Genomic DNA, 25,742 nt, shown 5'->3' on the forward strand with positions numbered 1-25,742 from the left:
AGCCTGCCTGCTGTGTGCGTCTACCTACCACCAAAAGGAAGCTTGAAAAAGAAGTGCTGGTGATCTAATTTGCAACACAGATTAGTCGCTCAGTTGTGTCTGACTCTTTGGGACCCCATGGACTGTAGCCCTCCAGGCTCCTCTGTCCAATGGAATTTTTCAGGCATGAGTACTGGAGTAGGTTGCCATTTCCTTCTCCAGGGGATTTTCCCGACCCAGGGATTGAACCTGGGTCTCCCGAATTGCAGGCAGATGCTTTACCACCTGAGCCACCATGGAAGCCCCATGCAATTATATTGTCTTGTGTGCATAGGGTTTAACATTCAGTGTTTCTTAATGAGCTCTGCTTGTTGTATGTGGCGCATATGGCTGTCTTTTCCAAACCAAACCATTGGGACTTTTATGGTCTGCTGAGTATAGTGTACTTAGAGGGTCAAGAGAACAGATTATTTTAAAACAGCGCAGTCTCAGGAAAATCATAGATGTGTTTTTATGTATCCAGAGGAAGCAGTATGAAGGCGTGATTAGGAAGCATTGGAGTCCTTTGGACATGGGTTCAAGTCTTGGCCCTTTCTTCTACAAGTTACTTAGTCTTTCTTTCCTTTCTTTTTTTAAATGTTTTAATTTCCTTGCTAACTTGTAGAAAAGCCCTTATTGTGATTAGCATTTGAATAGGAGGATCCTCTTTATTTTTAATTTTTTTATTGAGTGAAAGTTTCTTTAAATTCTATCATGCTTTACAGTTTTCAGAAGCCTCACAAATATGATTTCATATAATCCCATAATAACCCTTTTTCTCCCACTCCTATAGTGCTCCTCCCACTTCCTTTGCCCCACTAGTAACCACTAGTTTTTTCTGAGTCTTCTTCTTTTTTAAAAGAAAACTTAACCTTTCTTTCTAAGCTTCAGCATTTCCTCATTGTAAAATGGATATAATGAAAGTTCCTCGTCTCTTGTGAGGATTGCATGAAAATAAAGGCTCAGCACAAGGTCTGGCAGGTAGTTAGTAAGCACTTGACACTATCTGCTAACTGTTAGGGTTATTACAATGCCTTTGAAATATGTACACTTATTCAGTGACCTTTTTTTATATATAAATTTATTTATTTATTTTTGGCTGTGCTGGGTCCTCCTTGCTTTGTGGGCTTTCTCTAGTTGCTGTGAGCAAGGGCTACTCTCTGGATGTGGTGCACGGGCGTCTCGTCACAGTGGCTTCTCTTGTTCTGGAGCAGAGGTTCAAGGATGTGTAGGCTTCAGTAGTTGCAGCTCATGGGGCTTAGCTGCTCTGAGGCATGTGGAATCTTCCTGGACCAGGAATTGAACCCATGTTCCCTGCATTGGCAGGGGAATTCTTAACCACCGGCCCACCAGGGAAGTCCTTTCTTGGCAGAAGCCTGTAGAAGACCAGAAGAACAAAAAGTTCTGCTAAATAACTCAGTATTTGGTACCTTACTGTGTGTGAAGTAACTACTTTATCAGACCTGATATGGAAAAGGCATGTGTTTCCCTGGTGGCTCAGATGGTCAAGAATCTGCTTGTCATGCAGGAGGCCTGGGTTCGATCCCTGGGTCAGGAAGATCCCCTGGAGAAGGAAATAGCTACCCACTCCAGCGGGCTTCCCAGGTGGCCAGTGCAGGAACCCACCTGCCAATGCAGGAGACATAAGAGACGTGGGTTCCATCCCTGGGTTGGGAAGATCCCCTGGAGGAGGGCCCGGCAACCCACTCTAGAATTCTTGCCTGAAGAATCCCATGGACAGAGGAGCCTGGTGGGCTACAGTCCCTGGGGTCATAAAGAGTCGGACACAGCTGAGTGACTAACACTTTCACTTTTCATGGAAAAGGCACAGAACTGTTAAAGACCCAGTGCCTGACTTTGCATGCCCCTTGGGAAGACCTCCCTTATTTGCCTTTCTCACAATATTTGAATAGCACTCAGCGCCTACTCCCTTGCCTCTAAGATGATCTCTCTGTACTGTGGATATTTTTTGGCGCATATAACTTATATAGGCCCCAGAGGTAGCACAGACTTCATCATTAACATAATCCACTGTCTCAGGCTGCTCTGCCCTCCCTAGGGTGTTGGCTTCATCCTCAGCCCAGAAGCAAAATATGGGCAGCAATTCCGGGCCCCAGATCCATGGACAGCACCTACCAAAGGAATAGGAAGATTCTTCCTTCCTCTGTTCTCCCAAGAGTGAGAATCTTTCTCACATCCCCCGCCCCCAGTACTAATCCTGCAATGTCATTGGCCTGAGTCAAGTCATGTGCCCAGTTCGCGAGCCACTTCCTGTCGCCAGGGCAACGCCATGCCTTGTTGACTTCAGCCTGGTTCTTAAACAAGTTATTTACAACGGGGATGAAATTATCTTTAGGCCAATCCGGAACAGAATTGTGTGTCTGTTAGGAAGTTTTTCTGTGAGTAGGAGGAATGGACACCAAGTAGTTTGGTCAGCTAGGATTTGGGTTGGCTTTAAGACAAATTATTTTTCTTTCAAAAGACATCAAGTCCAAAATAGGCAATCTGTTGCTGGCATGGCACTGCCACAGTCTAGATCTTTCTCTTTTTCTGCTTCACTGTCCTCATAACATAGCTAGCATGCTCATGGTCACCTTGAGGTCACAACTGGACTTCTGGCTCTCCAACCAAACAGTCCTTCCTTAAAGCAGGAAGAAGTAGAAGGGAGGGCCAAGGACACCCTTTCAAATACCAGAAGCCTCGGCCAGCACGTACAACTTACACCTCATTAACCGTTTATATCTGTGGGGAGGCTGCTGAATGTCCTTTCTTAGCTGGACACAACACTGTCCCCAACAGTAAGAGGGATACCTTGCTGCGAAAGAGAGGGAAAATGTCTGCAGATCTGGTGACGTGCAGTGCCTACCTCTGAAGGCAGCCAGCCATGACCTCGATACTTTCCATTTGGATGAAGCCAGTCTTGAATGAGTGTACTGTCTTTTTATTCATGTTTTTATAATCCAGTAACGAGACATACTTGATATAATGTTTTATAATCTCATATTTTCCATTTAACAACATCACAAGTGTCTCTTCATTCGGTTAATATTACAGTCTGTCTGTGTTAGTCGCTCAGACTCTGTGTGACCCCATGGACTGTAGCCCACCAGGCTCCTCTGTCCATGGGATTCTCCAGGCAAGAATACTGGAGTGGATAACCATTCCCTCCACCCAGGGATTGAACCCAGGTCTCAAGCATTGCAGGCAGATTCTTTACCCATCTCAGCCATCAGGGAAGCCTTAATATTACAGTGAAGTGAAGTCGCTCAGTCGTGTCTGACTCTGCGACCCCATGGACTGTAGCCTACCGGGCTCCTCCGTCCATGGGATTTTCCAGGCAAGAGTACTGGAGTGGGTTGCCATCTCCTTCTCCAGAGGATCTTCCTGACCCAGGGATCGAACCCAGGTCTCCCGCATTGTAGGCAGACGCTTTACCGTCGGAGCCACAAGGGAAACCCAGTATTACAGCAGGAGCTTTTAATCCAATCTCCACTTAATGAATGCTGACAGAGCCTCTCCTTTGTCACTGTAAAACTTAGTGTTTAATTTCTGAAGCCTTCTGAATGTTCCCGGCTAGTAAATAGCTCTACTTTGCTGTCTGATACAATAGCCACTGGCCATATCTGACTGTTTACTTTTTTTTTTTTAAGATTTGTTCATTAATTTATTTATTTTGGTTCTGCTGGGTCTTCGTTGCTGCACACAGGTTTTCTCTAGTTGTTTCTAGCTGGGGCTGCTCTTCATTGCGGCGCGCGGGCTTCTTAGCGCAGTGGCTTCTCTTGTTGCAGAACGCAGGCTGTAGACGCGTGGGCTTCATTCCGTAGCCCAGGGGCTCAGTAATTGTGGCTCACGGTCTAGAGCACTGGCTCAGTAGTTGCGGCACACGGGAACTTCCCAGACCAGGAATCGAACCTGTGACCCCTGCATTGGCAGGCAGATTCTCAACCGCTCGACCAGCAGTGAAGCTCCCTGACTGTTTAAATTTTAGTTAATTAAAGTTGAATTAAAATTCCAGTCTTTCAGTCTCAGTAGCCACATGCGACTGGTGAGCACTGAATTCAACAGCCCAGATATGAAACCTTTCCATCATTGCAGAAACTTCTATTGGCTTGTACTGTTCTAGAGCCCCAGCACACTGCTGTGCTCACCGTTTGGTTTTAGGGAGTTTTAATGATTCAAGTCACTAAGCTGGAACCAGATGGCCTGGGTTTAAATTCTCAGTCTGCTGTTTACTAGTTGTATTATCTCAAGCAAGTTACTTAACTTCCCTGTGCCTCAGTTTCCTTATTTGTAAAAGACTGTTACTGTGTATTAAAGAACTTATTATATGGACAGTGGGCTTCTTAGAACAGTGGGCTTCCCTGGTGGCTCAGTGGTAAAGAATCCGCCTGCCAATACAGGAGACTGGATTCCATCCCTGGGTCAGGAAGATCCCCTGGAGAAGGAAGTGGCAACCCACTCTAGTATTCTTTGCCTGGGAAATCCATGAACAGGGGAGCCTGGCGGGCTGCAGTCCGTAGGTCACAAAGAGTCAGACATGACTGATCCCATGCACCCCACCCAAGAGGTGAATGGGTATTTAAAAAGTGCTTGTCAATTTTAGAGGTGGAAGAGACCTCTGAAAAGACTGAGAGAAAAAAGTTCATCAAAATGTAGAATTTTTGCCGTGTCCAGCTCTTTTCAACCCTATGGGCTGGACCCCGCCAGACTCCTGTCCATGGGATTCTCTGGCAGGAATACTGGAGTGGGTCGCCATGCCCTTCTCCAGGGGACCTTCCCCACCCAGGGATTGAACCCAGGTCTCCTGCATTGCAGGCAGATTCTTTACTGTTTGAGCTGTCAGGAAAGCCCTTTTGCCTTTGTACAACTTCACAAGTGGCTTTTCAGTGAAAACTGGAAATCATTTCCTGGGTGTGGTCACGCAGAAACTTTAATTGCTAGAACTTATTCTCAAAGAAACCATCTTCGTCCCTTATCAAGTATTTGGCAAGTGAACGTACATTTCCAACAATTTCTCTTTTTTAACTGGCTGTTTTTGTTTTAAATGGATAGTCCTGATCCCATCAAGGAGAGAGCTTCTACTTTATGTCATTTTAAATTCTTATGTAGGGATTACTGTGCATCAGTTGCCGTGAATGATGATCACCAAACCCTGTTGTTGGACATTTATTTCTCAGTTTTTCGTATTTTGGGTGTTGTCTGTTGATCTTTACAGCAAGACCTTCTTTATCAGTATATTTTAATTCAAGGACTTGGGAGGAAGGCCAGCCGCTTTTTACTGAGAGGCCTGAGTTTCAGTCTGGAAATCATCATAACACCATAAAAGAGGGCGTGTGGGCATGCCAGCCCTAACTCTGCTTTTGGATTTAGCTCCAGTTCTCCTTGTGGGCCACTCTCAGAGTCTATATTATACTTACTGTTTGGTACACAGAAATTTCATACTGTCCTAGAAAAATCTGTAATGCAAGTTGTTCTGATGTAACTTCTTTTCCCAATTCACATAGCACTTTATTTGAACCTTTTTTAAAATAGCATTTGTCACAAATAGTCCTCCTCTATAATTATTTTTGCATCTGTTTTGTACCTACTCCTAAACTCTTAGCCTGTTGAGGGCAGCAGTCTTTTATTGGACCTTTATAGATCCTAACCTATGGGCCCTCAATTTATGTTCATGGAATGAATGAACGAATTTGTCATTTTCTGTTATTACATAGCCATCTTTCATAACATTTCCTTTGAATTCATTGTTAGTGGATAGTCTTTTAGTTAAGTCAGATTCCACAGGAGAGCAAAAAAAAAAAATGTTTATAAGGTGATGTTCAAATATAAACATACATAGAGGGACTTCCCTGGTGGTCCAGTGGCTAAGACTCCACACTCCCAGTGCAGAGGGGGGCCTAGGTTTGATCCCTGGTCGGGGAACTAGAACTAGATCTCACACGCTGTGACTAAGACCTGGTGCAGCCAAATAAATAAGTTTTTTTTTTCATCTCACCCTCGAATATTTAAAAAAATAAAACGAAGCTAGAGGAGTGTAAAGAAACCCCTACTGCACATCCTCTAAACTTCAACAATTAACATTTTAGAACCAATTTTTTATTTGGGTAGAGAGAACATGAAGGCTTTGGGGTGCCCATTTTGATTTGGGGGGGAAGGCAGCAGGGCATATGTGATGGGCAGCGTGGAGAAAGAGGAGGCTGATGGTCCACAGACAAACCTGCCTGTCTCCCTCCCAGGGCTGTGGTGAGGGTTTTATGAGTTGACACACACACAGTGCCACGAGCAAAGCCCAGCCACGTGGTGGGTGCAGCTGAAGAGCTGCCCCTGCCACCGCCGTTCCTGCTATTGCCACTGCTATCTCTGCTGCGTGGGTTCAGGGGCTCAGTTTGGCGGCTGTGGTGCTTACCTTATGTGGGAGCCTTGGCCATCAGACTTTCTGAGCTGCAGTTTCTTGCATCTGAAAAGTAAGACTGATAATAGCATCTGACCTGCTACACAAGGCAGTGGAATCATGCCTGTAAATGTGTTCTGGGTTAATTAACATTAATCCCAGTTTTCTGGGGGTGGTGTTCCCATCTGGCGGGACCCTTTGGAGCTCTTGGGAGCTTTTTGTAAGTCAAGCTTGTCTCTCGTATGAACTCTTGTTCTGAGATTTCCTGAGCCCCAGAGTCATTTGTCAGTCTAAAAAGTACTATAGCACAATAAGCTTCATGTTTATTTGCAAAATGTTTGTTCCTGAAGCATGACAACAATTTCGCTTTTTATAGCTTGTCCATACTTGCGCTGGAAATGAAATACTTATCAACCAAGTTGATAAAGGGATAAAAATAGTTTTCCTAAGAAACGGTTTGCAGGGGATTAATGTTGGAAAAAATTTCATAGCAGAATCTGTTTCACCATCTTTGAAATATAAACAGTATCTTCATTTGTCTATATTTTTCTTATAACACTTCGCTCAACTCCTAATTAAAAATAGCTTTCCCAAAGCCAGAATTCTTCTAAAAAAATCCATTTTCTTTTAAATGAAGGCTAAGTTTTAAACACTGCTTTCTCCTTAGCACTGCAAAGAATTCTAATTATGCAGAACATCCATCCAAATCACACACACACATATCTGTCTGAGATAAGAGTTAGGAGATACTGTGGGAAGAGAAATGGAATATCCTTGATGGTTATAATAAATTTCTGCAGTGTTTGTTTGGACAGACAATCAACTGTTAGGTCTCCTGGGTATGAGAGTTAAATAAATCCAAGTCAGAAAGTCAGTGCCCCGAACTTAATTTCTCAGGAAGATAGTCCCTTCTCAAACCATTACTTGCCATTAGGTTTAGCTTTTTAAAAAACTTCTATTTTTGTTCTTTCAGTTAGTAAAAAATGTTGTCTTTTTACCATTTATAATTTATAGCATCTTAAACTTTTATAAACGTCTTCATTCAAAGAAACTAAACCCTTGTTCCGTATCTCCAAATAACAAAAACAAATACAAATGCAGTTTTATGTCAAAAAAGAGCAAACTCTTAATTCCACTATCTGGCCCCAATGACATATGATCTCTCAGCTTTATTTCCCATAAACTGTTCTATTTAAATGTTTTATTACCCAGGCTCTTGACTATTTTTCCCCTAGAATCCAAGTATATTTTGGTTATGCTTCTTTTCAAAAGACCCAGCACAAATCATCTGTAGTAGTTACCTAGCCAGTGTTGTGTTAGAAGGTATGCCACTTTTCATATAAATTTAAATCTTACTGAAACTTCTCGACTGAGAAGATTGGCCGAAAGAACTTTGGATTTTTATAGCCGCAGGGCTCCTTTACTTCCCTGGGATACGTGTTTATGTCTTTTTGATTGAAGGGGATGTTGGAAAGGGGTCTAAATGTACTGCTTGATCCTCCTTGTTAAACGTTGAAAAATGAAGTCAGGAACTAGTTTTAAATTCTAGAGGAACTGGGAGATTTTATCCAGTGTCTGAGATTCACCTTAGTTTTTTATATGCTGGAACTTCAGGCTCTAATTTTTCTTTCACTTTTCACATATATCGAGCATCTTCTGTGTGCCTAGCAGTGTGTAGGGTGTCTTACACATCTTGGCTCCTTTAATCTTACCGCAGCACTGGTAGTTAGATAGGACTCAAATACCCGGTTGCTTAGGCTGCAAACCTTCTTCCTTGATCCCTTTCATTGTTCTGTCCTCACCCAGTCCATTTGGTTGTGTTGCTATAGAAGCAAATCACACCCTTCCCCAGCTGCCAACTGTGAGCTGCCAGACAGCAGCAGTGGCCTGCTCGCTGGTCTCCCTGGTTCCCTTCCTGTCCCACTACAAGAGTTTTGATTCGACACTAAAACTAATACAATGTTGTATGTCAATTATATCTCTATAAAACTGGGGGAGGGGAGGAGAAAAGTGAGCGTGGACAGAAATGAGGGTCAAAGTTCCATGCTCATGATCAAAGGCCTTGCATGGAACTCTGCAGTGGGGCTGTCCAGTATGGTAGCCGTTAGCCGCACGGGGCTACTGAGCGCCTGACGTGGCTGGTCCAACCTGAGATGTGTTGTGCACAGTGGATTTCAAAGACTTAGTACAAAGATCAGGAATATGTCATTAATGGTTTTTAGGTTGAGTACATGCTGAGATGATGTTTTGGAAATACTGGGTTAAATAGAACAGATTATTAAAGTTAAAAAAGTTTTGTGTATGTATACATATTATGTAGGTTTGTACACAGTAGCCTTGTAGTAGTAGCCATGGTGTTTGTTTCCTTAAAAACTTTTTGAGATAGTTGGAGACTCATATGCTGTTGCAAGAAATAATGCAGAGTGATCCCATGTACCCTTTCCCCAGTTTACCTTAGTAATAGATCTCAGCTCAAATGTCACCTCCTCCAGGGAGCCTTCCCTGACCACTCTAATGTAGCCTACTTTCCCCACTTTTGTTCACCTGGCCTATTACTCTGTTTAACTTTATTCATAGAATTTGCTTATGTTTGAAATTACTTTTTTTTATTATTATTACTGTTTATTGCCTTTTGCCCAGTAGAAGGTAAACTAAATAGAGTGGGAACCTTGCCTGTTCTATTCATTGCTTTATCTCCTGTGGGAGAAGAAAAACTCTAGAGTCTGTGCTTGTTGCCTGTTTTAGGACCTCTCATTTAGTGGGGGCTGGATTGATTCCCCCCCCCAAGATTTTTATTATGAAAAACTTCAAACATACAGAAAAAAATTTTTAGAGTACAGTGAGCATCTGTATCAAATACCTAGATCAAACAACATTAACATTTTGCTGCATATGCTTTATCAACATACATGTCTGTGTTTCAATTTTTGCTGAACTGTTTGAAAATATGGTACTGACATAATTCACCTATGAATACAAAGCAGAGCATCATCTTCCTTGATATTTACATCCACAATATTTCCATTCTTCCTCCCCCGTGCATTCTTGGAAAATACACTGTCTCCATGTAAAAGTATCTTGTTCCATGTGAAAAGAAGTTCTAGGCTCAGATAATTTTAAACCGTCTTTCAACTTACATGAAGGTCTTGGTATTTGAAAGATAGCCAGTGTAAGGGCAGTGTTCCTCTAACTGTACCTGACAGTTTTCTGGACTTGTAACATCTTGTGTGTGTTAAACACTCAGTCATATCCAACTCTTTGTGACCCCATGGACTGTAGCCCACCAGATTCCTCTGTCCATGGGATTTTCCCGGCAAGAATACTGGAGTGTGTAGCCATTTCCTTCTCCAAGGGATCGTCCTGACCCAGGGATAAAACCCAGGTCTCCTGCATTGCAGGCAGATTCTTTACTGTCTGAGCCATTGGAAGAAGCCGTCAGGAAGACTTGTAACATCTCGGGCCTCACCTATTAAATACCCATTTGAGTGAGGAAGCCGTCAAATGTGACAACCCAACATGCCCTCCCCTTCTTCCCCATTTCCAAAAGGCCCTGCGGTGTCTGCATACTGAGAGTCATTGACCTAACTAGTTCCCTCAGGAAAGAGCTATGGGTCAAATGAGAAGAAAACTTGGATTCACAGAATAACTGCACTCACTGTAACAATTCAGCATTGACGGAATGGAGGTGTAGAAGGTATCTGCAGCACTCCTTTTGTAATAGAAGCACAGTGTGTTCTAGATTTGTATACATATTTACTCAGTTTATTTAATTGAACAAATGTATCCATTTATTTGATTCTACCCCAGTACCACCACCACCACTCTGCTCCAGAAAGACTATATGACAATTCTTGATTTATTTAACCGCTAAGTATGTCTTCTGTACTGTTCTGAATCAACTGGGGAGTGTTTGTAATTCTTGTGCTTTTCCACACAAAGGGACTTGAAGCAGACCCAGGGCCCCCTCAATTGCTTTATTTCTCCCTGTTTAGCTGGAGGTGCCGAAGGATGTATCTCAGTGCTTCTGCCTGTTCTGCACTGATCTCTTTACTCTTCAGTGTCACCTGTCAAAGTCCATTTGTCAAGCTTATCTCAAATGCCATGTTGGCTGTGGGTCTTCCTCAGAGCCCTGCTTCAAGATCTAGTCTAAACCCCCCTAACACATTCTTTCTCATGCCACTGGCCACAGACTGCCTTGTGTTACTTTTGAGTGTGTGTTTCCCTTATCTCCTACATATGTTTCGGTCACCATTCCCTGGGCAACTCCTATGTGATATGCCTTGTTCAAGATTCTGGAAATGGCGATGACTGTCTCCTAGAGAGTCCCATTTTCTTCTTACTTTTCTCTCCTGATAATAGGGTATCCTCTTGTTCCTTTGTATCCCAGGCGGTACCTGGTAAAATGCCTTTGCAGTGATTCATGTATATTTCTGAATTGGGCCTGGGATCCAGGCAAAGCAAGCACTTCCCAATGAGGTCTGAGTTCAGTCAGCACTGCCACTGTGCAACCCTGGATAAATCACTTAACTTCTGTAAGCTCCAGGTTCCTTATTTAGAAAACACTGAGAATGATATCTATCCTATAGGATTGTTGTAAATTTAAAGATGAATAATATGAAGTGCCAGGACTGTTTTCAGCACATAGTAGGCGCTCATTAAATGGTAGTTATTATAAGGGAAGCTCAGTGCTTCCTTTAGGTCACTTCAATGAACAGTATGATTATTTAGGCTCTTAATTGTCTTAAAGGAAGCACTGACTTTGTCTTGGGGGCCTCTCCCAGAAGAAACAAGCCCTAGGGATGGTCTGGCCTATCACTGATTAACTGTTCCCTTTTTAGAGTCAGTGATCTGAGTCTCTGTTTTTGAGCTACTTATATAATGTATACCACCTGTTATTTGTGTATTTTTAGCAGTAGGAGCCGAGTAATCCCAATCCTGTCTGTAAAAGAGCAAACTGTTTACCAGAAGCAGAGGTTTTTTTTTTTCTTTTTCTTAACACTGACTCACACTGACTCATCCATTTCATTTTCCTTCCCTCCCCTCCTAACAACCTTGCAAGGGAGAGAATTTTTAGGGAATTTAGTTGGTTTACCTTTTTTTCTTTTTACTTTCCAAAGATGAACGCTTGAAGGTGTCACGGTGTCACATGATTAATTCCATCTCAGGAAAGGCTAAGGTCTATGCTACCGTGGGGTGGCCAGAATGACCAGTGCCATGTAGCCAAACATCTCACATAAAACCTTGTCTAGACAAACCAATTCTGTTGGCTGAGAGATTGGACGCGTGCCTGAAACGTACATGTTAATCGACTTAACACATGTTGTCAACTCAACTTCAGTTCTTTTTGAACCTAGAAAATTTCTTCTGAGCTAGGAAACCTGAGCAGAATTATTAATAGAACTAGAGCCTATGATGCCTTAAACTCAGATTTGAGATGACAGACACAGAATTCAAGCAGCAGCATATTAGAGTCAGTAAAATGGGGAAGGAAGGTTCTAGATCAGAATGACTGATATCCTTATGCCTCCATTTGACATTTGTTGTGTGAATATTGACTGATCATCCATGATGTGCCAGGTGCTTGGGCTACAACAGTGAATAATAAAAAGACAATGCCTGCTGTCATGGATCTTCCCTTCTGATGTGTGTTCCTAATAAATGTCGTGTTGCTAGAAATAGAGGATGCTGAGGAAGCAGAGAAGCGCCTTGGCCTGCATGTGTGAGCACATGGTCGTCCATGAGGATGAAGGGAGGAAGGAAGGCTTCCTGGAGGAAAAGGCACCCAAACTGAGACTGGCTAGATGAGGAAAGGTGTAACTAGAAGAAAGGCAATAGGATGGGGCCGGATGGCAGCAGAGATACCAGATGGACAGGGCTATGGGTGTGAAGGCCTCAAGGTGGAAAAGAGCTTGCCTTTGGAGCAAGTAAAACAAGTTCCAGTGTCAACAAAAGACAGCTGAGTGAGGGTGAAGTTTGGCACAAGCTAACTTTGACAGGAGCATTGCAGATCTGTTTATTGTCTCAGACTGGAAAGAATCTGCCTGCAGTGCAGGAGACCCGGGTTCGATCCCTGGGTCAGGAAGATCCCCTGGAGAAGGGTACGGCTACCCACTCCAATATTCTTGCCTGGAGAACTCCATGGACAGAGAAGCCTGGAGGGCTATAGTCCATGGTGTCATAAAGAGTCAGACTTTAAAAAAAAAAAAAAAAAGAGTCAGACTTGACTAAGCGACTAACACCTTATTAATTAAAAACAACTTTTTTTAACTGGGGTAAATTTTCCATACAGTGAAATGTGCATGACAAGTACATATATTTATCCTTGTAACCAATGCTCCATTTTTTTTTTCTTGGCCACACTGCACAGCATGCTGGAAATCCCCAAGTAGGGATTGATCCCAGGCCCCCTGCAGTGTAAGTGCAGAATCTTAACCATTGGACCACTAGAGCTTTATTTTTTAATTTATTTTTTAAATGTTATATTAGCTGCACATGTCACTGATCTCCTTTGGAGGAGGGAGTGGTTATTTTGAGATGTACTTCTCACATAACTTCATAGGTAAGCCTGCTCAGGATGATTTGAAGTCCTGGGGTATGCTGGAGTGATGGAAAATGGGAGAGAGCAGGAAGACAGACAGTGATGGGTGTAAGAAGGGGAAATGGATATGAGATGAGAAAGCCAGCGTGCATGCTCAGTTGTGTCCAACTCTTGTGACCGCATAGACTGTGGCCAGCCAGGCTTCTCTGTCCATAGAATTTTCCAGTCAAGAATACTAGAGCAGATTGCCATTTCTTACTCCAGGGAATCTTCCTGACCCAGGGGTCAAATGCCATTTCCTACTGTTAGGGATCTTCGCAACCCAGGGATTGAACCTGCGTCTCTTGTGTCTGTCGCATGGACCGGTAGATTCTTTATCAACCATACCACCCGGGAATCCAGAGGAGAGCAGCAGAGGGAAGATGACATCCTTCCTTTTTTTTTTTGGCCATGAGGCATACGGGATCTTAATTCCTCAACTAAGGATTGAAGCCATGCCCCCTGCAGTGGAAGCAAGACGTCTTAACCACCAGGGAAGTCCCAAGGGATGGGTTTTGAGCAGGACCCTCACTGCTTGCTAGCTTAGAATGCCCTGAGGCTGGGGAGGGGCGCCAGCCAGACAGGACTGGAATGGGTAGTGGTCTGCTGGTGGGTGGGGAATGGTCTGTTTTCCTAAGATGTTTTTAGCAGAGGACAAACCCCTACATGCTTTGTAGGATCTGGAGCATCTACACAGAGCACAGAAGACTGGTTTTCCAAGGTCTTCCTGGAAGGAGTCCCAGGCCACCTACATTTTGAAGAAAGCCTCCTGAAAGCATGCCTGGCTTTCCAGGCAGTGTTTCTTCCAACTTCATTGATGAAACACAGGACAGCAGTCACCTTATTGGGTTTTTTTTTTTTTGTTACCTACCATACACGTGACATTTCCCTTTTCTAGAAGTTGGGTATTAAAAATATTGTTACAGTTTGGGGTTTTAGAGATTTACTGAAGCTTTTATCATTTAAATGTTCTGACTATTTCAATATCTAGGTTTTTGACATAGTGCCAGAAATCACTGAACGTGTTACTATGCTCTGGCTAGGATTTCCAGGACTATGTTAAATAGACATGGCAGGAGTGGGCATCCTTGTTTTGTTCCTGATCTTAGAGGAAAAGCTTTCAGGTTTTCACTGTTGAGTATGATGTTAGCTGTGGGCTTGTCATATATGGCCTTTATTATGTTGAGTTACATTTCTTGTATACCTCATTTGTTGAGTGTTTTTATCATGAAGGGATGGTGATTTTGTCAAATGCTTTTTCTGAATCTACTGAAATGATCATATGATTTTTATCCTTCATTTCTGTTAATGTAGTATGTCACATTTATTGATTTGCTTATGTTAAACCATTCTTGCATCCAGGGGTAAATTAAATTTGATCACAGTGTATGACCTTTTAATGTGCTCTTGAATTCAGTATTCTAGATTTTTTTTAAGTCCATATTTAAAACATTTTTTTTTTTATTTATTTACTTTTGGCTGCATTGGGTGTTGCTGCGTGCAGGCTTGCTCTCACTGTGGTGTGCTGGCTTCTCATTGAGGCGGCTTCTCTCGTTGTGGCACATGGAGCCTAGGGCTCATGGGCTTCCGCGGTTTCAGCTTGGGGACTTAGTTACCCCGAGGTGTGTGCGATCTTAGTTCCCTGACCAGGGATCGAACCTATGTTCCCCGCACTGCAGAGAGGATTCTTAACTACTGGACTACTAAGGAAGTCCTTGCTTAAAATTTTGACGGCTATTTCCGTTTTCATCCTTGGAAGTTTTCACTGGTTTCCACTCTAATCTGCAGGCTGCCATGGCTTTCTTTTGACTTACAAGATGCAGAGTTCCTGATAACCAGATATTCTGTGAATGTCACAAAACATCAAAGCAGGTGGAAAAGCTAGTCCAAATGGCTAGAGTATATAATATCAAGATTTACCAAGGAATATGTGTATCAAGAGGTTTTGATGAGCTCCTTTTATTTTTCCATTAAAAAGTAACATGTTTGTCAGTATCCAAGATATTCCTGTAGCTATTCTATAAAATGCTAAAAGGTAAATCAACGTCCCTTTCTTTTCTCCTTTCCATGTTTATGTTTTCTCAGTGTTGTATCCTTCTATCACTCTACTTCCTATCTTTTCAAAAATATGTTTATTTATCTGAGTAGACAATACCATTTTATAGTACAAAATTCACAAGTTATTCCAAGACATATGGTGGGAATTTTACTTCCAGTCAGGCAGTCTAGGTCATTTGAATCAACCATGCTGATGACAGTTTAGAAAGCTGGACAACACGTAAAAACATTTTCTCAAAAGCTTTAATAACTTTTCAAGATATTGGAGGATTCCCATACCAACACCTGGAAGAATGAAAAAATCAAGACATGTAAGCCTTGCTAGCAAAATCATTTTTGCCCTGAAAACACTTGCTTATCCTAAGAAAGCATCAGTGAGGTTAAGCAGTGCTTTTCGTAGACTCACCCATGAGGGCAGAGTTTATAGTTTGTTGACTGTCAAGGATAGAGACTTGAATAAATCACCCCTCCAGTTTGAATGGAATCCCTAAAACATGAAGGGGATCTTGAACATAGCCTTACCACTAAGCTTCCAGGTTCAGGGAAGCTTTATCTTGATTGTCCTAAGCTAGTAGCATCACTGGGCAACTGATAGAAGCAAGTGACAAAATCCTCTCTAGGGGAAGATGTTATCAGCCTGATCATCAGAATAATCGTCCTCTCAATAATTTTTTTATATAATGAGCAGCACATAAGGAAAAAATTGATTCACAAGGAAATAGGACACCCATGAAAAGAAATAGAACATTAAAACAATAAAAATATTCTCAAAACCATGAGATATTGGAGTATCAGACACAGGCTCCAGAATAACCACATTCACTATCTAAAAAGAAACAGAAGCCAAGAGTGAACATGTCAGTTAGTAACTGGACACTGTTAAAAATAACAAGAGATTTGAAAAATAAGAACCAAATAGACATTCTGGAACTGAAGAATGTAATGACTGAAGACAAGAACAGAGTGGATTTAAAAGCAGATTACGTAGCTAAAGAGAGAGTTGGTGAACTATGAGATGGATTAGAAGACGGTGATCCAGAATGAACCATCACAAGACAAAAATATAAAAAATACAGAAAAGATGGTAAGATAATTTAAAAGGATACAGTGAGAAGGTCTAATATACATTTACAGTTGACCCTTGAACAACACAGGGGTTTAATCTGTGTATAACTGATAGTCACCCCTCTGTGTCTGTGGCAGCTCCATGTCTGTGGAATCAACCAGCCATGGGCTGTGTAATACTGCAGTATGTACTGTTGAAAAATATTCACACCTAAGTGGACCTGCACAGTTCAAACCCTTGTCATTCAAAGGTCAGCTGCAATTGGAATCCGAGAAGAACAAAAATGGTACAGTGGTAATACTTGAAGAGATCATTGCCAAGCATTTCCCAGAACTACTAAAAGAGGTGAATTCACAGTTTCTAAAGTATATAACCTTAAATGCATATAGTAGGGAAGAAGAAAGGCTAAAAACGGAGCAAATATTTATCTGAAGTCAGAAAAAGCACGACAAAATAAAATAAGGGGAAAGACAGAATAAGGAAAAGGAGGAATGAAGTATAAAGCAAATGTATAATAGAGAATACCAATGAAAGCAAAGCTTGGTTCTTGGAAAAGACTGATGAAAAGTACATACTTTAACATTGATCAAGAAAAGGAAAAAAGGGTACAGATAACCAGTCAGGAGTGAAAAGGGGGATCACATATTTATGAACAAGGTAAGCTATAATGAGCAATTTTATGCCAAAAATTTTAAATTTAGGTGAATAGATAAATTTATTAGTAATATAACTGTTAGTAAAAATTAAATCACCAATTTAAAACCTTTCCACAAGGAAAATTGCAGTCCTATATGCCTTCACTGGGAAGTTATATCAGACATTTAAGAGAGAAAGAATTAATATTACACAAACTTTTCCTGAGAGTAGAAAAAAGGGTTAGTAAAACTAAGAAACCTGATAATGACATTATGAGAAAAGAAAAATCACAGGCCATAATTCCTCATGGGTATTTGCTAAGCTAAATATTAGCAAAGCAAAATCCAGTATTTCACTTACTACAGTGGTATAAGAAACTAACCAAGATGCTGTGGCTTAAAACAGCCGTTTGATTACGATAGGGATCCTGTGAGTCAGGAATCTGGACAGGGCAGAATGGTGATGGCTTATCCCTGCTCCGTGTTGTCCCGGCCCTGTGTTCGGAAGTCTCAGAGAAAATCTTGGAATCATCTGTGGGCATTTTCACTTGCAGGTCCTGCAGTTGATGCTGTCTGTCATAGAGGCCCTCAGCTGGCTGCTGTGTAGAACCTCAGCTTATCTCAGCTGCAGTGCCTGCATGTGACCTCTCCTTGTGGTCTGCCGGAGTGGGGTAGTTCAAGCTTTCTTACTGCATGGCAGCTGGTTTCAAGTGCAGGGTCCTAAGAGAGCAAATTGGAAGTGCTTAGCATTTTTATAATCTGGTCTTGAAATTCACATACTGCCACACCCATAGTGCTGTCTTGGTTGAAAAAATTGCAAAGGTCCCATCCCGATTCCAGGGAAAGGATCATAGAATCTACCACCCAGTGGGAAGGGTGTCAAGGTCACATTGTAAAAGCATGTGGGATGGGATTATATTATTGAGGCCATCTTTGGAAAATACAGTTTGCTCTAACATATGTGAAGTGAAAGTCGTTCAGTCGTATCCAACTCTTTGCGACCCCATGGATATTCAGTCCATGGAATTCTCCAGGCCAGAATACTGGAGTGGGTAGCCATTACCTTCTACCAGGGGATCTTCCAAACCCAGGGATCAAATACAGGTCTTCTGCATTGCAGGCAGATTCTTTAACCAGCTGAGCTACCAGGGAAGCCCAGTATATGAAAGGGATAAGACCAAGTTGGGTTTATTTCAGAAATGCGAGATTCATTTCACCTGGAGGACTCAGTATAATTTGCTGACACATTAAAAGGGGAAAATGATGATTGCATGTTAAAATTCAGCATCCATTCCTGATTAAAACAGCAACAACAGTAACTCTTAGCTACCTAGGAATAGATGGGAACTTTATTAATCTGGTGAAGAAGTAACTATAAAACAGATACAGCAGACATCATACTGAATGGTAAATTTTCACTTTGAGTTCGGGAACCAGAGTTGCCCATTCTCATCACGTCTGTTCAACATTTGTTGGAAGTTCTAGCAATTGAAATGAGAAAACAAAGATGAAATGTCTAAGTATTAGGAAGAATTAATAACTTACTGTTTATAGATGACATGATTGTTTATATAGAAACCACAGAAGAATTCTATATAAACATTACTGTATTAAAATTGAAAGTTTTGCAAGTTTGCTCAATACTAAATCAATATACAAAATCACTTGTATTTTTTATACACCAGCTGTAAATAGAAAATGGAATTTCTAAGCCACAAAATCCACTGTAGCTGGTTTAAGCAGAAGTAGATCCCCTGGTAGAAGATCCCCTGGAAGATCCCCTGGTAATGGCTACCCACTACAGTCTCCAGGAAGTTGATGAGTCTGGACTTTAATGTTACACAGATGGAAATAAAGCAGTCAGGGGCAGTGTTTCTATAGAAATGCCCAGTCACACTAAGGAGGACTGTTTTAGAGAATACACCACTGCTGCCTTGACTCAGTTATTCAGCACAAGTGGCATTAGATGCTGGATATCAGAAACTCTGCCCCAGAACAGCTCTATAACCTGGGTTCATAATTTTATTTAAGGTCTTCAGTGCAGTTAAATGCACTTTCATGACTTTTATGTTCTTCGTGCCCATCGTTGCCCTACAGCAAACCACCTGAGTTTGAAAAAGGTTTGCCTTCAGTATGTACTTTACTTGGGATGGCCATAGGTGATGACTTTTTCAACTCTTTCAGCACTACATGCCTTGACTACCAGCATCCCGTCCTCTAGTGACGAGTGGGCGTGCTCTGCTGCAGGTCAAATCTGACCTGCCATTTGTTTCGGTAAGTAAGCTATTATTGTAATACAGCCATGCGCATTGGTTTAGCACATGGTCTGTGGCTGCGTTTGCACTCTGACGAGCTGAGTAGTTGAACAGAAGTTGCTGTGCAAGTTTTTTAAGGCTATTGGTGACTTGTTCAGGGAGACACACTCTGCGCAAGAGGGTTCTCAGGGACAGACAGAGCTCCAGCTTTCATTCTGGGCCTCTCGGAGCTCCCTGAGTAACATGATGGCCTCCTCGGGGTTCCCTTGAGACGTTAGCCCCTTCAGTCAGAAGCTCCACCGGGAGTGTCGGCGTTGATCAGTACGTTCAGAGCTGCAAGCCTGTCTTGACTGCTAGAGTCCAAAGAAAGGATGGGCTTCTCAGGAGGCTCAGTGGTAAACCATTCGCCTCCCAATGCAAGAGACGTGGGTGCGATCCCTGGGTCAGAAAAGTCCCCTGGAGAAGGGAACAGCAACCTAATCCAGAGTTGACCCAACTGAGCGACTAAGACAACGACAGCAAAGAAGCTGTGGGCTCTATTTCTGTGATTAAAATGTTTTATTTTACTTTTGCCTTTGCTCTGTTAAAGTGTCCCTTTTAGCCCTCAGCTTCAGATAAAACAGTGTCTTCGAGCTCATAAGAGGGTTCCCTGGTTAGAAGTCCGAGAAGCGCTCTGTGATAACGTATGGATAATCTTGGTGTGTGGCCAGAAACTGATGGATGCTGAAGAATCCTTGGAAGAGCAGTCTGTCCTGTAGCTTAAGGCCATTAAATCAGAATCATTCTTGCTGAATTTGTAAAAATGGAGTTAGTGGTTGGTGCCTTAGAATTGTAGGGACCAGAAACTTTGTTCTTGCCCTCTTTGACCACATGTAATATATTTAGCCCACTTTGAAGTCTTCTGATCTTGAAAAGTGAAAATGTTAGTTACTCAGTCATGTCTAACTCTTGGCGACCCCATGGACTGTATGTAGCCCGCCAGGCTCCTCTGTCCATGGAATTCTGCAAGCAAGAATACTGGAGTGGGTAGCCATTCCCTTCTCCAGGGAATCTTCCCAACCCGGGGATCGAACCCAGGTCTCCGGCATTGCAGGCAGACTCTTTACCATCGAAGCCCCCAGGGAGCACGCGCCAGTAGCCTGGTTCTCCTATCATGGGATCCATGGGATAGAGAAGTCTCGGCGTATTTTTCCTCTCTAACTTTTTTTTTCTCAAATTCAAACTGACTACTTACGGGCTTTTGGTCAGCTTGGGCTAGTTTCTCTCATAGAAGCATCCTGTCTGCTTTTGTTCTGTTTCTAATTTGTTGCCTTTAAATTTATCTTTAAGTGTATCATCTTTCTTTTTGTTTCTTTTTGTTTTCCTTATTGGAACTTTAGAAAACTTCAACCTAAGTATCTGCAGAGTCTTCTTATCTCTCAGCCAACAGCCTTTGTCCTCCCATGGCAGAGGGAGGATCCCTTTGATCTTTTGCCAGTCTGCTCTCTTTAAAGACTACACTGCTTCTGGCCTGGAATTTTTTCCTGGCAAAGAATTTTCATCTGTGGACACGTTAGCCTCTTTGCATCCCTTTAATAAACAGTCTTTTTTAAATCATGACAGTGGTGCACATCAGTTTGAAGCTACCTTTAGTTCAATGGGCTATCAGCCTTGTCCTTGATCTAATCTTTCATTGTACTGAAATCCACTGGATATATAAGTATCACGGAGCTGCTGGGAGCAATACAGTCCATCATGGGAAATGAGAAGAAGGCTCCGGGGTCCTTTCTCTGTGATTGTCTCATCAAAGCTTTCAAGGTGGGGCTCTGTCTAAGGAGCTCTGAGGCTGCTCAGGGCACTTCCATCTTACAGGCCCTGCCTCACACTGTCATCTCTGTCTCACTTTTCTCAAAATCCTCCTTTTTCTTCACTTATTTTGTTTTCCTTTCCGAGGACCTGCTTCCCTGCATCCTGTCTCCTTTTCCTTTCTCTCTCCTTATTCTTATCGATCATTCCAGTCATTCAGGTGGCCTGGGTCACGGCTGAGGGACCTGGGCAGAGCTTGAAGACATCTCCCACCTTCCCCCACATTCAGTGCTCCTCTCCTTGCTCCTTCTACAGATCTTGGTCCTTCTGGTTTTCTTGTACATCTCCCACGTGTAGGAACGATCCTCTGTGCCAGGCCCAGGCTGGCAGCTCACCTTCTGGGCCAGGTCAGGGGGATAGAGGTCAGGAGCAGGGCCCTGACAGAGCGTGGCTCGTGTCTCTCTCCATTATTTTAATGGCCAATGTGTTTGATATTTTGACTGTTTCCATCTTTTTTCACTATTATGAATAATTACCAATGTCTCTCTCACAAGTTAGAGTGTATGCTTATTTGTAGCAGTTGGTATATATTGACCAAAGGAACTCAAAAGTAACTTTCTATATGTTTTCTTTTTATAGAAATAATACTGTATATTTGTTATAAAAAGAATGCTTTGTCATAAAAAAATTTAAATGCCAATAAACTGAAAGAAGAAAATAAAAAGTACCTGTGATATTACTAATAGTTTCATTCATTTTTAATGCAAAATACTATTTTCCCTTTTACAAACATGAGCCCCTTTATATATATATATACACATGCATAAACATTAAATGGGGCTTCCCTGGTGACTCAGATGGTAAAGAATCTGTCTTCAATGCAGGTATACCCAGGTTCGATCCCTGAGCTGGGAAGATCCCCTGGAGAAGGAAACGGCAACCCGCTCCAGTATTCTTGCCTGGAGAACTCCATGGATGAGTTCTCCTCCATGGAGGAGCCTGGAAGGCCACAGTTCATGGGGTCGCAGAGTCAGACACAACGGCTCGACTAACACTTAAACATTAAATGAGACTTTTCATGTTATCAGGACTGCTTCTATACTTACGACTGCTTAATATTTCATTCTATAAATGTACTAGAGTTTACTTAGCTACTCCCTAATATAGACTTAGAATTGCTTTAGTTTTTCACTGTTCTTAGCCGTGCTGGAGTGAACAACCTTGAGTCTCATCTTTGCACACGTCCATAATGCCTTCTCTAAGCAAATTATTAGAAATGAAATGGCTGGGTCAAAGGGCATGTATGTATTTTTAAATTAGTAAACTTTATTTTTTAGACCAATTTTAGGTTCAAGCAAAATTGAGTCGAAAGTACAGTTTCCATGTCCACAACCCGCCCCTCCTGACCTGTACATGTATAATTTTAAAAATTTCTGCATATGTTGCCAAATTGCCTTTTAGGACTATTGTACCAGTTTCCATCCTTACCTACGTGTACCCAGAGCCCCACGACACTTGAGTATTATCGTTAAAAAGAAATCTTTGATACGGCATGTTTAAAGCAGAATACCTTTTCCTGTCATCATAAGATTCAATTTTTTTTCTTCTGAAATATATATTTACATTATTTATAACATTACTATTTATTATGGTTCCTTTGCCAGTTTAACAAAAATATAAAAGTAATACATGTACATAAAAATAAACACCTAGATAGGATAGACAGATGCAGAGGTGTCTGGGAGGAAGGTTTCAGGATATTTGGTTCATCGAATTGATTGAAGTGGCCAGTGTCCTAACCCACTCACTCTGTATCCTTTAATTTCCCTCTGTGCAAAATGAAATTATCATACCTCCACATTACTCTCCCTGCTGTTCTCCCCTCCGCCTCCCTACATTCAGATGAGACAGACACTGTTATGTTCGTCATTTTACAAATGAGATGACAGAATTCAGAGCGGTGAAGTGATTTGCCTGAGGTCACACAGCTAGGAAGTGGAAGAGGGAGCCAGGATTTTCCTTTAAGTTCATACGATTTCAACACCTGTACTTAAAAGATGCCACAGTTCTCCCTCTTCCCTGTCCCTCAAAGCTGCTGCCTTTCCTGACGTGCCTGTTTCTGTCATTACTGTCATCTTCCCTAAAGTTTGGGAAAAGGTGAAAGTGAAAGTGAAGTTGCTCAGTTGTGTCCGACTCTTTGCGACCCCGTGGACTGTAGCCTACCAGGCTCCTCAGTCCATGGAATTTTCCAGGCAAGAGTACTGGAGTGGTTTAGGTAGGTCTGTGTTTTTATTTTGGCTGTAGGACTTTAAAGCTGTATATGACCCTAGGTGGACTTCCCTGGTGGTCCAGTGGTTAAGAATCTGCCTGCCGATGCAGGCGACACAGGTCCAATCCCTGGTCCAGGAACATTCCACATGCCGCTGGGATGCAAGCCCAGGTACCACAACTACTGCGCCCACCAGCCTAGAGCTGGTGCTCTGCAGCAAGAGAAGCCACTGCAATGAGAAGCGCATGCATCACACTACAGAGTAGCCCCTGCTTGCTGCAACTAGAGAAAGCCCAGCAACGAAGAACAAGTGCAGGCATAAATAAATAAAAATATTTTTTAAGTTGAAAAAAAAAAATAACCCTAGGCAAGTCTCTCTGCCCTTCTTTGCCTCCATTTCTTCTTCTATAAAATAGGAGTATAATTATCTGTGACAGGATGTTTTGTAGAAAAAGGGACACAGTCCATGTGAAAGTCCCATGTAATGCAAATATCAAGTATTATTATTTCAGAGTCTGGGAAATAATTGCTGATCTAACAAAGTAAACTGGCCATGTGGACATAGGCTTCTCTTAGCATAGATGACTTTTTCAGAAGAATCTTTGAGTTTGCTTTTTTTTTTAAAGTAACATTGAAAAAAATCCATGGTTACTCTTTATTAAGGAAAAGAGCTCTATTGTTAACTCTTTTTTGAAAATGTAACATTGAAAAAAATCCATGGTTACTCTTTAAGGAAAAAAGCTCAGTTTTTTGTGGGGGGATGGGATATTTTTATGCAGACACAGGGAAATCCCAAGTCCATGTAAGAGCCAGCTGGCTGTTTCTGTGGCCCCAGTGTCCTCATCCGGCGCTGCTTTCCTCTGCTTGTCCTCAGTATTCGTGTAAATCTGTTCCCACCTGTTGTTTCACTTGTAATTAACAAATCCTGGAGCCAAAAAGGAAGTTGAGGGGTGAGGTTAGTCTCAAACGTAGGTGGCTCACCCCATCCTCTTGTAGCGGTCTTTCTTTCCATTCCCTCCCCTCAGTTGACCGGAATTCCATGAATACAGGGATCACATTGCATTTACACCAGCAGGACCTGGTGTATTAGGTCTCCAACAAATGTTTATAAACCAATGAATGCTGGCAGTGTCCTTCAACACTGTTGTGGTTTCCCTAGAGCAAGAATTCTTGAGCTTGATCTCTGAACCTGTCATGGATCCAGAGAGGGCCTTCAAGGGTTCCCACAGGCCTCTTTAAATCAGATCCATTTGAAGATAGGCATTTTCTGAAGAGCAGCATCTTAGCTTTCACTGCCTTCTCAAAGGAGTATGTGACCAAAAATAATTAGAAATCACCGTACAAACTGTGGAAAGCTTTTCAATGGGGTGGAGTCCTCTAGCCTACTCATTTTCCTGCACATATGCTCATATTGACTTGTACCTTGATCCCATTTGATTAATGAACCATACTGTAACCAGGAGGAGTTAGCACTTTAAGATATAGATCAGGTTAGCATGACCCCTGGCTTCACGTGCTGTAGATCAGCATGACCTCAGGCTTCCTGCGCTGTAAAAGTCCAAAGTTCCCCAAGATTGTAAAGATTCCTTCGTGGAGCAGGAGTGGCTTATATTCTCCTGGTCATCTCTGCCACCTCTTTCTGTTTCTCAGCCTGTCAGCTCATCATAGAAACTCAGTCCCCTCTGGGTTTCCATCAAGAACACAGAGCACACCCACAAAGAGCATTTGTGGCATCATCTTTGCTGATGTTGGAAAATCCCAGAAAGAGGTCACGGACCACCGACATCTTTCGGGCTTCTAGCTCCATCCCTTTCTGCTGTTCCTCACAGACTTCCCCTAGAAGTCCAGTTCACCTTCCATTACTGCGCAGAGCTACTTGGCAATAAAAGCCTTCAACTTTTATTTCTGTCGTTTTTTGCATGGATGAACCCCAAAAGAGGATTAGCAGCCAGGAGGGCCTTCCACTTGACAGGAACCTTTTTGTTTAGAAGGTAGATGTGGTTATAAAGACTTTCTTCTTTTTGTGTATAAATTTCCTCAAATTTCATGAAGCCATCTAAAAAATTCTTTAGACCTGTACTCTTATTAAGAATCGCTTTCGCTTCACTGTGAATGTAGGCTCTGCAATGAGATAGAGCCTATAAGCACATTGAAGATCTTGTTCTTACATAGAACAAAAGGGCAGGAACATTTTTATTTAGATCTACTAAACTAGTTTCCCTCTCCTAAAAACTGAGATTTTTCTGCTGTTTAGGTTCCTCCAACTTTATTTTCCTCATCTTTTTTTTAAGTAATATATTTATTTTTGAAGAGTATAACACTAATATGCATTTTATAAAAATTAGAACAACACAGAAGTATACTACTTAATGAAATCTGTAACCCAGTTTGGTATATTCTGTATCCTTTTAGAGATTTAAATGCATACAATAACAAAACAGTGATTGTGAGCCAGGTACAGTGCATTGTCTCATAAAATTCTCACAGTGTCTCTGAGATGGGGCCCCTGTTTATCAAAAAGCAAAGTTGAGGCTCACGGCTAACTGGTGACTTGCCTAAACATATTTCTAATAGATTGCTACATAAGCAATCTGTGATAAATCAAGACATATCTAACTGTGTGTTCTTGTCTGATTATCTCCATGTAATAAATTTCCAAAACTGGAGTTGCTTGGTCAGACAGTGTGC

The 25,742-nt window shown here is 42.0% G+C and overlaps 1 protein-coding gene across 4 annotated transcripts in view; it reads left to right on the forward strand.

Annotated features, from left to right (window-relative positions):
• PKIG (cAMP-dependent protein kinase inhibitor gamma) overlaps positions 1 to 25,742 on the forward strand; it is a 77,242-nt gene that overhangs the window by 6,786 nt on the left and 44,714 nt on the right. For 2 of the 4 annotated variants that reach the window (XM_020911472.2, XM_070472681.1), the window contains one exon: positions 18,930 to 19,019. The exons of the other annotated variants lie outside the window; for them this stretch is intronic. The gene's annotated coding sequence lies outside the window, so the exon portion shown is untranslated. Of the gene's footprint in view, positions 1 to 18,929; positions 19,020 to 25,742 lie in introns of those variants that run through there. 4 annotated transcript variants of the gene reach the window in all.

The sequence above is a fragment of the Odocoileus virginianus genome, chromosome 9 (genome assembly GCF_023699985.2).
Source record: "Odocoileus virginianus isolate 20LAN1187 ecotype Illinois chromosome 9, Ovbor_1.2, whole genome shotgun sequence".
In the NCBI taxonomy this organism is placed as follows: domain Eukaryota; kingdom Metazoa; phylum Chordata; class Mammalia; order Artiodactyla; family Cervidae; genus Odocoileus; species Odocoileus virginianus.